The sequence below is a fragment of the Bidens hawaiensis genome, unplaced genomic scaffold, assembly GCF_021521415.1.
Source record: "Bidens hawaiensis isolate Kalapana, Puna unplaced genomic scaffold, B.hawaiensis_p1.1 tig00012897_1, whole genome shotgun sequence".
Lineage (NCBI taxonomy): Eukaryota > Viridiplantae > Streptophyta > Magnoliopsida > Asterales > Asteraceae > Bidens > Bidens hawaiensis.
This window is the reverse complement of record NW_027492076.1, coordinates 517370-529616: the sequence shown is the minus strand read 5'-3', so window position 1 is coordinate 529616 and position 12247 is coordinate 517370. Positions and strand designations below refer to the sequence as shown.

The 12247-nt window shown below is 33.3% G+C and overlaps 1 pseudogene across 1 annotated transcript; it reads right to left on the bottom strand.

Moving 5' to 3' along the window:
• Window positions 1-234: 234 nt before the first annotated feature.
• Window positions 235-3533, bottom strand: LOC143542552 (sucrose transport protein-like; annotated as a pseudogene). The gene is made up of 4 exons (XR_013136919.1): window positions 2291-3533; window positions 1598-1661; window positions 1455-1498; window positions 235-655 (listed from the first exon to the last, which is right to left on the bottom strand). The product of XR_013136919.1 is annotated as a sucrose transport protein-like (transcript).
• Window positions 3534-12247: the final 8714 nt, after the last annotated feature.

Genomic DNA, 12247 nt, shown 5'->3' with positions numbered 1-12247 from the left:
CATTTCCCATTTTATTTGTATTAATATTGTGGTCTATATGGTTTAGTGGTCTCTGTATTTGCTAGAACACCATATGACATCACTTAATGGCACTTCCCTTTAGTGACTAAAGAAACAATACATGAAAATAAAGAAGCTAAACATATTATTAGTGCCAAGAAAAACACACTTGAGTTGTATTCTTGAAGCAACTTGTTGTATGCATGAAAAAAAAAAACAAAAGACTCAAATCCCATCAAGCATGAAGTGGTGTCTCACACAAATAATGGAGGAATGGCATAACGTTCTCTTAAACATGAACACCACATATGCATGAATCACTAATGATTTCTCTGCATCATGCTTTCTTTGCATATATGCACAAAATCCAACATCCAAATAAAAATACAACCTTTTTTTTAACCTAAATCATGTCCCAATCAGACTCGACTCGACTTGACTCGACCGGGACCTTTTGAGTTAGACTTAGTTAGATACTCTAATGCATCCCACCACCCGAAACCTTTGAAAGCACGACGTCTGGAGGTGGTGAAGGAAGCATAGTGAGCGCAAAGATTCCACTGGCTGCAGCTGCCACCGCTCCCACCATGAACGCGGGTAAGTTGCCACCACCGAATAACGCATCCCATGGTCCACTTAGTACTGATACCACCATCTGTTGAATGAAAATAAAGTTAAATTGTGTTTCAATACTAATGTTATTTGCCACTATCATATGTTTGTTAAAGAAAATGATTCGGTCCAACTCCAACCTAACCCGGGCCCAGATTCATTCTTATGGGACCATTCACCAACCCGTACCATGTGTTCGTATTAGCTCAAAAGAAGTCAAATAATGGTGTGGGTGATGATGCTACACATGTTTTGGTCCTATTATTGGATGGTGAAAAAGTAATGTACATGTTCCCACTAGATGGCAAAATTTGTTTGGTAAAAAGCTCAATTTTTTATATATATTCATACTTATATACACACATACATGCAAAAATGTATGTATATGTATATGTGTATAGATATACATACGTACAAAACTTACTTTTGGATTGTGGTATAGAAGTCATGAATGAGTCCAATTGTAACTAGACTATGTAAATTACAGAAACCAAGAAACATTGGGGCCCGTTTTGGTCTTAGAGGTACCAGTATTAAATTCCACACAAAAATACAAGGGACATTTTGGACTTTTAGAACAAAAAGTGATTTTACATGTATATAATAAAGATAAATATATATTATCAGAATCTTCAATAATTTGTTATAGTTGTATAAAAAAATATATGGAACATTATTATGGCGCCCGCAATGTTGTGTCACGGATCACCATTGTGCAATTATCGAGAGACCGCGTCAAGAAAATTATAGATATGCAAGTCAAACACTCCACTCACACTCATAACGTTATTATGTGACACCTGACAATATTATATACAAATCTTTGAAAACATGGTTTGTACCTGAGGTATGACGATTGCAAGATTCAAAACACCGAGTGATAGACCTATAAGTAATAAAATTGGAATTAATAGTTAGAAATTTAAAAAACATATTCTTTTTTATTTTTAGAAGTTTTATTAAAAAATCAAAAGTTTTAATTTACCTTGTCCAGCACCAGAGTTATTAAAAAAGATCGAAGCTAGAGCACAAGAGACACTAAAAGTCACCTGAAACATACAACAAAAAAGCCAAGTTAAAATTTAAATATAAAAACTATTACAAACATAATCTTATCTATAAATCAAAAATTGAATCGAAAAATTGAAATCACTTCTTTTAATGGATTCCTAGAATATTAACTTTTATTTTTAAGAATATATTCCATAAATAAGTAGTTATCCAATTTATTCCGTCCATTCCCCTTTTAACTTGTTACTAATCTTTCATAAATATTCCGAAAATAAAAACCATAAACTTATATTCGGATAATGACGAATTTTTTATTTTTTTATTTAATACATAACTAAAATTATTCTAAAAAAGAACAACTTTTTATAAATTCAAAACAGTGTAATATTAAAATCATTATACTTATATTCCCATATACATGCATATATATTTTATACTTTAAGTTTGCAATATTTTGTGTATATAAATACTTTTGTTGCAATCATAATATTTATATTCACACACACATGCACATATATTTAATATTTTATTATGCATGTAAATATACTCATATGTTCATGATAAGATAATTTTTAAAACTATTAATAAAAAATAAATAAGTTGACCAGTTAATAAATTGAGTAATAAATCAAGTTTGCATGAGAAAGAAAACGGTCGAATCACTCACTGCTAGTGGGGCACCAAGCACTGCGAAAATAGTCAAAGCTCCGCCAACAACACCGGAGCTCGGCGGCCGAACATCACCGGCCGCCGTGAACTCCCGTGACGACTCCGCTATCTTCGTCACCAAAACCGTCATCGCTAAACACACCGCCAACAAAAAATTCACACCACCCCACAACCGCTTCACCCCGCCTAGCCACCGAGCCAAATGCTCGATACAAAGCGAAGCCAAACCCGAAACCACCGAGTTAAGCATCAAACCCAAAGCCCCGGCTCGCACACCGCGGTTATACAACTGTCCTTGGCCAACCTTACCACCGTACACCTCTTTACCCATCCAGTCGGTGTCGTATAACAAGAATGGAATCCATGCAATCCAGTTTAAGCATGTTACCAATAATAATATCCACATCGGTCGTGACAACTCTTTTAGAGCACCAAACATTTCTCCGAAAAACACCAAATGCTTACCGGTCGACTTCTTGGGGTCGACCGGTTCGGGCACGAACGGGTCTTCTGACACAGTCGAAAGAGCCAGTATCATGATCGACACCAAGAGCGCGATGGAAATGAAAAAACAAGTTTTCAAATTCGCGCTGTACACGTCACACGCGTCCGTTTTGGTAAACGGGGCGATTTTGTACAGATGGGTGTAGGACCCGGCTGAGTATCCCAGCACGTTCCCTACACCCATGAAGAACGCAAACATAGGTTCCCGGTTCAAATTTTACTGGAATTCGAACCGGCTAAGTCTGCCAGCAACGCCCTGCAGGGGCCCTGCAAGGTGTTGTTGGCGACGTCCAGTATCCAAAACCCGACTACAAAAATAGATATGGCGCGGGGTTTAGTCGGCGCGCCTATCTTGTCGCCGGTGGATACTCCGATATCAGCTGCATAGCCGATGAGGAATACGGCTATGGCGACAAGCAAAGCGCCGCCCGCGATGAACGGGCGACGACGGCCGAAGCGGGAAGTGCATCTATCGCTGTAATACCCGACAATGGGTTGCACGATCAAGCCGGATATGGGACCGCAAAGCCAGATGAAGGAGGACCATGTATGGGGCACGCCGATGAGTTGGACGTAAGGGGTGAGTAAGGAGAGTTGCAAAGCCCAGCCGAACTGGACACCGGCTGCTATGGCGGCGACCATTATTATTTGCCATATGGGGGCGTTGTGGGAGCTCGTGGTGCTGCAGTTGCAGCGGTGCTTGTTTGTTATCTGTTTTCATGGCGGATTCCATGTTAGAATGAAGAAGAAGAAGAAGAGGAAGAAGATGAAGATGAGTTTATGTGAATTAATGAAGAGGGGATGAAGGGTATTTATAACGTTTTGGGCGGCTAAGAGAATGATGACGTGGATATTGTGTGTGGGCACTTGGCGGTAACACCTTTTATTTCGGATAAATTACTCTCTTTATAACATAAAATCTGATTAAAGTGAAAAGGTAAATCATTTCGTATCCAAATATGGTTTCCTTAACAAACAATAGTAATAATCTACATTTATAAAATTCGTAGATATAAATCCGTTTGGATATTTAATTGCCCTATTTATTTTATCTAATCCAAAATGATACGTATAGGGCCCTGAATGTGATCATACGTAGATTTGATTGACGGAGTGATGTGATTATTAAAAAAAGTGGATAGATTAGAACCTTGAAAGTTTTAGGACATAAAATCCGTTTTATACCTATTTTGAGATTTAAAATGTTTATTAGATATCGAAGCATCTTCTGTTAAAAACAAATTAACATATTTAAAATATGAACTTGATATATTATACAATACTGCTCTTCAGAAAAAAATATATATATATATATATATTGTACAAAAGTGTATGTGTCGTAACGAATCAAAAGTCATGCACATAGTCTAAGAAATGAAACCTTTCAAAATGTCATTATGATATTGTAATTATAAAATTATAACTAGCATACCATAAAATCATAAAGTAAGGAATTTTTTAAAGTGTTTTACATAGAAATTTCAAAGAACAAATATGTGTATATTATGGCTAAAATGCGTAGTACAACAAGATTATCATCAACAGACACACAATCAGTTGACAACGTTTAATACATACACGAAATGAATCACGTGGTATTTATTTTATTTGCGTACTTGGCAAAAAATACTTGGGTTCACTATTTATGACGTCAAATTTATATAACGAATATCACTAAATCATAATTCATGACTCAATTAATGTATACACACAGAGAAAGATCATTATGCATCGGGATGGTTTTCAAGCGAGTTATTTCATGTATTGAACGGGTGGTTGATTCAGGGTGTACGCTCACTCAGCCATTGATTATATATATGTAAGTCTAAGAACTTCACAAATGAACCGGAAGGCATGAGTGAATATCACATAAAAACTAAAAAGGTAGTAAATTTGATTTGTATAACTGAAACCACGAATCTCACAAAAGTGCTTTGTGAACTTGACGTGTGTGATTGAGATAAAAGAATCTCAAATGGGTTATAATTGACCGTACAAGCTTGGTTCACATAAGTTGGGCCAACATGAGTATTGGTATGATAATGTACATATTGCATGTGAAATTGAAGTTTATAGGCGCTAACACTAAGTAAACGCTAGAAGAAGCCAGCACCGGCTCAATACTAACCTAACTAAAGGTGCACAAATCGGGTTTTTCAAATACCCGAGTTCGGATATGGAACCAGGTTCGGGTATGACCGGGTATTGGAAAATCGGGTATTGGCAATACCTATAAGGAATGACGATATCAGTGAGTCAAATCGAAAGATTCAGCAATATTAAAGGAATAAATATATGCAAATCAAACATATTCAAACCCATTGTTTCTTTCCTAATTTATGTACTTATGTCTTGCCTGCAAATACTTCTTTCCATGCTTGTAAACTGCCTATATATATGGCCGTATTGTATGTGTTGTAATTATCAAAAACAATATCAATTGTTACTTTATAATACCCGGGTCGGGTTCGGGTATTGTCTTTAAAAACCATACCCTATGCATCGGGTATTGAATATCCTATTTCTGGGTATTGAATAAACCCTATTTTCAGGGTTTTTTTTGGGTTTTTCGGGCTTTTTTCCGGGTATTTTTCGGGTATAGATTGGATTTTTTAAGAGGTTGCACTTTTTAGGGGTATTTTCGGGTATTTTTAGGTATTTTTCAGGTATTTTCGGATATAAATCAGGTATTTGAAAAACGGTTTCGGGTATTGGAGAAACCCGGTTCCGGGTATGGAACCGGTTCCGGTTTTCGGGTATTACCAGGTATAAATTGGGTCCGGTTCCGGGTGCGGGTTTTGGTACTGAAATGCATACCCTATCCATACCCTACGGCTAGGGTCGGGTATCAAAAACCCGGGTATTAAAAAAACCGGTTCCAGATATTTTTTCGGGTCCGGTTCAGGGTTCGGGTTTTTTGTGCACCTCTAAACCTAACATGGGAGGTATCTCGACTCATTTCAAAAACATAAGTCGAAGTGTGAAAGGGTGTATGTATAAACGGTATGATTCACTTAGCTTTGCTACGTAAATGATTATAAATTCAATGTTTTTAGGCACCCATAATGGATCGAAAAGATGGATGAGCCTTGAGATCAAAGTCAAGCTTATATTTGGAATAACCCTCTGTATGTTATGATTTTTTTACAATGTTATATTGTGAAGTTATCAAATACTATAAACCACTTTAGTTAATATTTAAACACAAAACCCCAACAAAAAAACATCATAACACGCCCTGCCTTCACAATCCGAAGAGCAAAGCAACACAAAAAAACAATTTACATGAATCTTTTGTTAATCACTTTTGCTAAACATAACAAGTAATGGAGAACTTCTAGACTGTTTTATAAAGATGTTATTATAATGAGAACTTAATATAATATTAAGGGAGTTATTATAAGTGTAATTGTTGCCTATAATTACAAAAGCTATATGTATTATATAGAATCAATGAAAATAACTACGGACACGTATTATTTATATTTTACTTTAGTTGTTATAAGTTTATAACTGTTATATCTTAGATATTCAATTCCTTTACGTATATTTTATAGTATGTTTAAAGGTGAACTTTCCATTAACCGTTAAAAATACATGTTGAAGCATTAAAGTCAATTTATATAAAGAAAAATAACAATATTAGTAAAAAACCTGAAAATAATAAAACGTCGGCCAAATTTAATTTTTCCAGACTAATTTTGAGACCTATAAATATTAATGAATGACGTCACTATTATTGACTTTCTTCCTATGGTCTATTCAAGTCATCACCAAGTCATCTGGTCGGTTACGAAAAGGATAAAAACACGTCAAATTTGAGTTGACCATATCACGTGAAAAATAGATTTTACAAATGAATGCAATAATTTTATTTTTAGTGGCTAATAATTTTATCATCTTATATTTTTTTTATAATCTCCTATAAATTTCATAATGTCGATTTTTAAATTCTTCCAATAACGTTTTACAAACCCAAAAGTAAACCCATCAAATCTCTTGTCAACGTATAGTGATTAAAATAAAGGACTTGGCGAAGTAATCTTACTCCATCAACTTTTTTAAATTTTTTTTTGATAAAAGTTATAAAAAACATCTTTGATCTCATCCGGGTTAGAAATCCACACGCCTTCATTTTGAATACCTCGAATTATAGATTGTCTCATTCTTCGATTAACCACGCCATGAAAAAACTTTGAATTATCATCGCCCCAACACTCCGTTAAACTTTCGCCTTTAGATTTTCCTCCAAAAATTAACTTTATCCACCTATTGGATACTATTTAAAGGAAAATTTGAATTAAATAATCTCAAATATGAACAATCGGTAAATAACAGTCTCAACTAATTAATTGATTGATAGCGGTCCCATTTTTTAACATATTTGTTCCCAACAAGTCATGACTAACAAAAGCTTAACTCTGTTAGTTACCGGTTGCCGGAAAACGTTTGTGGCCAGAAAACTCTTTTTTGGCCATAACACTCAACCTTTTCTTCCCAAACCTTTTGTAACATTAAATTGGACCATTAATTATTTTTTCAAGTAAAACCCCAGATTATTAAGGTCGCCGGATCCCTAGAACCACTGTTGGAGTTAGTGATGGTAGAAGAAACGGTCGCACCAGCTCTGTGATGGTGATGGGCGACCATTTGAGTTAGATTAGGCGTGCACCCAATCACCTAAACGACGAACTAGGGCTACAATGACGGGGATGAACGGCTGTTCGTTGGTCTGATCAGTTGAGAATAAGAGAAATCCCTAACACGTAGAAGGTTTCCGGCGACAGCGGTTTTGGTGGTGATGGTGGTGAACCGTGGTGGTGTTTAGGTGATGGCGGTGGTGTTTAGGTTAGAGGTGTTCAGAATTTGATTCGTATTCGAAACATTCGAAATTCGATTCGATTCGTATTCGAGTATATTAATCGAATACGAATTTATGATTTATTATTCGATTCAATTCGAAATTCGAATTCAACTTATATATACATATATTACATATAATTATTTATTTTTATTTGTGTCAAATGCATAAATAATAAATATCCATTACAAATTAATTAAACTTAATAGGCAACATTATTGTTTTTTAGCCCATACTTGATACTAATATGGGTGTTATTTACTTCTAGTTTTGAATATTATGAATTTTATATTATTTGTACTTTAGTTTTGAATTTATGATCATCTAGTATAGTATTGTAGCTACTTTAAATTTATATGTTTGTTTTGCAATTATGATTATGGTTTTCGAATTTTTGGCATAGGTTAACTTGAATTATATCGTATTTATTCGAATTAAAATCGAACTTATTCGAATTCGATTCGAATTCGAGTTTCAAATACGAATTCAAATCGAATTTCGAATTGGACATATAATATGAATACGAATACGAATCGAATAGTTCAACTTTTAATCGAATACGAATACTGGCCAAAAAAACAGTTATTCGGATTATTCGATTCGATTTTACTTGAAAATTCGTTATTCGATTCGATGAACACCCCTAGTTTAGGTTGGGTTTTTGGGCAAAAACGCTTTTTGGCGACTGGAGCCTTATGGTGTTAAGCTTTTCTTAGTCGCGGCTTATTGAAAACAAATATATTAAAACATGAGACTGTCAGCAGCAAACTCATTAGTTGAGACTATTATTTCCCAATTGTCCATAGTTAAGATTATTTAAATCCAATTTTCCTTATTTAAAAGACTTCTTCGCTCCATTTTTCAAAGTATCCTACGCCTACCCTTTATCAATCAAATTGCCCATATACTGAAGCTGGGGTTGCAATTCCTAACTATTTGATGTTTTCCGGCTTTACTCTTAGAATTCCTAACTTTCAAAAATTTCTTTTAAGTTTTTTAATCTCTTTAAATAAAACGAACCCATTCTACGAATTAACCACAATATATAAAAATACTCTTTTATAATATATATATATATACACACACATATAAAAGAAAAAAAATGGTATGAAAATATAATACACACACATATATATATACATAAATGTGTGTCATTTTAGTGAATCGATCTCAAGTAGCTTACCTGCGACTCGGCTCGGTTATAATCCTAATTATTGTTTATCTACTCGTGAGCTGAACTCGATAACTCTTAAGTTAAATATCTAAGCACAGGCCTAAGGGTGGTGGGGGTGAATAACTACCTTGTTGATTTTAATTAATTAGGAATTAATATATGATAAAAAGATAACAATATTAAAGCTAAATATAAGGTAACAAAATTCATATTTAAGGAAATGTCGGCGCAGCTTGTTACCCGCTTACCTGTCTCTCTGTTATAAGTCTTTATTGTAATTGGATTATTTTATTTTAATATAAAAATTGATAGCAAAATGACATATAATTTAAATTCTCATTCTTAAGATCCCATTATATAAATACAATTCAAGCGATCCATTGATCTTACCATCTTGGTAAGAATAAGAACACCAAAGCTGACTAAAAAAAGTCAAATATTGTTTTTTCCCCTTTCTAGAAACGACAATATCAAGACTCAAGAGAAAAACCTTAAAATGAGATTGTATGGGTAGCCGGTCAACATGCTGGGGTGGACAGTGGTAAAGAGCCCACGCCCCTTCTTTTTTACCGCTCAAAATTTGACGTGTGGTGGGGATATCTCCATTCTTTTGAGTGGACAACGGTAAAAAGTGGAACACCATTTTTGTTGCTTGAGTGATATTAAATGATGAGAAAAAGAGAGTGACGTGGAGTACCACGAATCGACACCTATACTATACAGTTTTATTATCTGTATTGTGTTTATACTGCAATGATTATTTAAAATTTTTAAGGTGTGTTTGTTTTACAAAATTTGTGTGAATTCAAAGGAATTTGAATTAAAATCCCATAACATGAAGTGTTCGTTTCGTTGGAATTGAAATCCTAATTCCATTTTGATGTATTCGGTTGTCAAAGAATTGGAATTCAATTTCTTCAAATTCCTTTAAATAAAAACATTCCAAATCCTTCCAAAATTTGAAGGATTTCAAGTGAATTCATTGGAATATTTTTCTCGAGGTTTTTTTTAACAAGAACAACGAATAAAACATTTTAATTTTTTTTAGTTTTTTAGTTTTTGATTTATATTTTGAGTTATGAATTTATTATTATTATTTTTGAATATTTTTTTAGGGGTCTTTGATCTTAATTAACAGAAAACCCCTAAAAAATTCAAAAAATAAAAAATAAAAATCATAACGCAAAATATAAATAGAAAACAAAAAATAAAAAAAAACTAAAATGTTTTCGCCGTTATCTTCGTTAGAAAACGATTTCAATTCATTTGTGGTGATGGATTACAGTTCATTTGTCAAACGAACACATCAAGAATGGAATTGGATTTCAATTCCCTTCCAATTCCTATCGAAATGTTCAAATTCCAATCCCTTCCAATTTCAAATAATATGCAAATTCCAATTCCAATTCAATTTCATTCTTTGAAACGAACGCACCATAATATCAAATAATCTTAAATGAAAGATCAAAAGACCCTTGATGTAACGACACAAAAGAACTAGATAATGCTTTGCCTTTACAAGGGTGTGGACTCAACTCCCATAATTCTTTGGAATGTTGTAATTTAGTAGGGTCGGTAACTGTGACAATTTCATTTAGAAAAATATATAATAAGTAAACAGATAAACGGAAGCTTAAATATATTTATGATTATCTAACAAACATGTTTATGTGCATATATAAATTATACATGTAACTTGAAAACCTATTTGAGTTGAAAAACTCTTAAAAACCTATTGTAATAATCAATTTTTTAACACAATTTAATATATGTTATGATCATCACATAAACAAAAGTAACTTTTATTTTATGTAGCAATCAAAATATTGCGCATAACATAACTCGTAGGTAAACTAATTTTTTGTTTAACTTTTGTTTTACGTTAATATAATAATATATATTATTGTGTTAAAAGAAAAATTAAAAAAATTGATATAATGAGTTTTTAAGTTTTTTCGACTTAAGCCGTTTTTAAAAAGTAACATCCCGATATATTTTCATATTATGTAATCAGAAAGAAATCATATAAATGAATAGATATTAAGACGCCAACGACTCTGTTGTTTAAGGTGGTCTCGTTCCTTGTGACAGGTGTGTCCATTTTAATTACGAAACAGCAACATTTCAATATTTCATATGAAGTTTGAACTAGTAAATAATGAGTTGACCAATTGCCATCAGTGATATCACTACAAGAATATAAAAAACATTTACGAGTGTACAGTATCTCTCATCTTGATATAACTTAATATATTATAAAGCTATAACTAAAATAAAAATAATAAAAATTCTAATAAATGGAACGTAGCAATTTGAGCCGCTTATTTTTAAATGAATGGTTTCGGGCGCTACATTTCATAACGCCACTAGGGTTAGGGGTTGTCGAGAAGTAAAAGCGGTGTTAATCTTTTAAATACATATTCAAGTGGATTTCAGTTACTTGTTGCGCACACAGAGGGAGGTAGGGAGAGAGAGATATATATATGTTTGTGACTTTGTGTGTGCAACCGCCGGGGTTGGGGGGGGGGGGCATCGTAGGTTAACATTACTTACAATGAGTTGTCGGCCGATGGTTGGATCTTTGACTAGTTCCTTCAGTGAATGCCCCTGATGCCCGAGGATGAAGTTTAAAATGGAGGAATAGAGAATACTAGAATAGAGAAACCAGTCAATTTTAACTTTTTAATATCAACATCTTTTTAAAAAGTTAATAAATTTTTCATATAACTAATATATATATTTTTAAATATTACCTCCTTAAAAATTTTTTTCTATCTTTAATATGAGTATAATACTGTGAAACCAAAGACAAATTAAGGTATTTTTTTAACTAAGTTTCATACATGGTGCTTAAAGTTTTAATTGGGTTGAATCACTCAAATGAATTCAAAGACTATTCGTGATGATGGTCAAAGCTAGCAAACAAGCATACACTATCCATATCCAACTTCATGTATTCTCTTAAATTTTCTTACTTTTTTTTTCTTTCGTTGCAACACCCACTGAGTTACTTTATTATTATTATTATTATTATTATTATTATTATTATTATTTGTTTGGGTTGAATCACTCAAATGAATTCAAAGACTATTCGTGATGATGGTCAAAGCTAGCAAACAAGCATACACTATCCATATCCAACTTCATGTGTTCTCTTAAATTTTCTTACTTTTTTTTTCTTTCGTTGCAACACCCACTGAGTTACTTTATTATTATTATTATTATTTGTTGGGACCAGGATTTTTAATCCTTGAAATTCAAGTATCGTTGGCAACTGTTAGCAAGACTGAGGATCCTCAATGATTCAAGGATCCTTAACAGTCAATTTCAGTTATATTCTAATATGTTTTTTTGTAGGTATAACACGTGCTTACCAGAATTCTTATTATTACAGAAGGAATATTTTACCTGGTCTT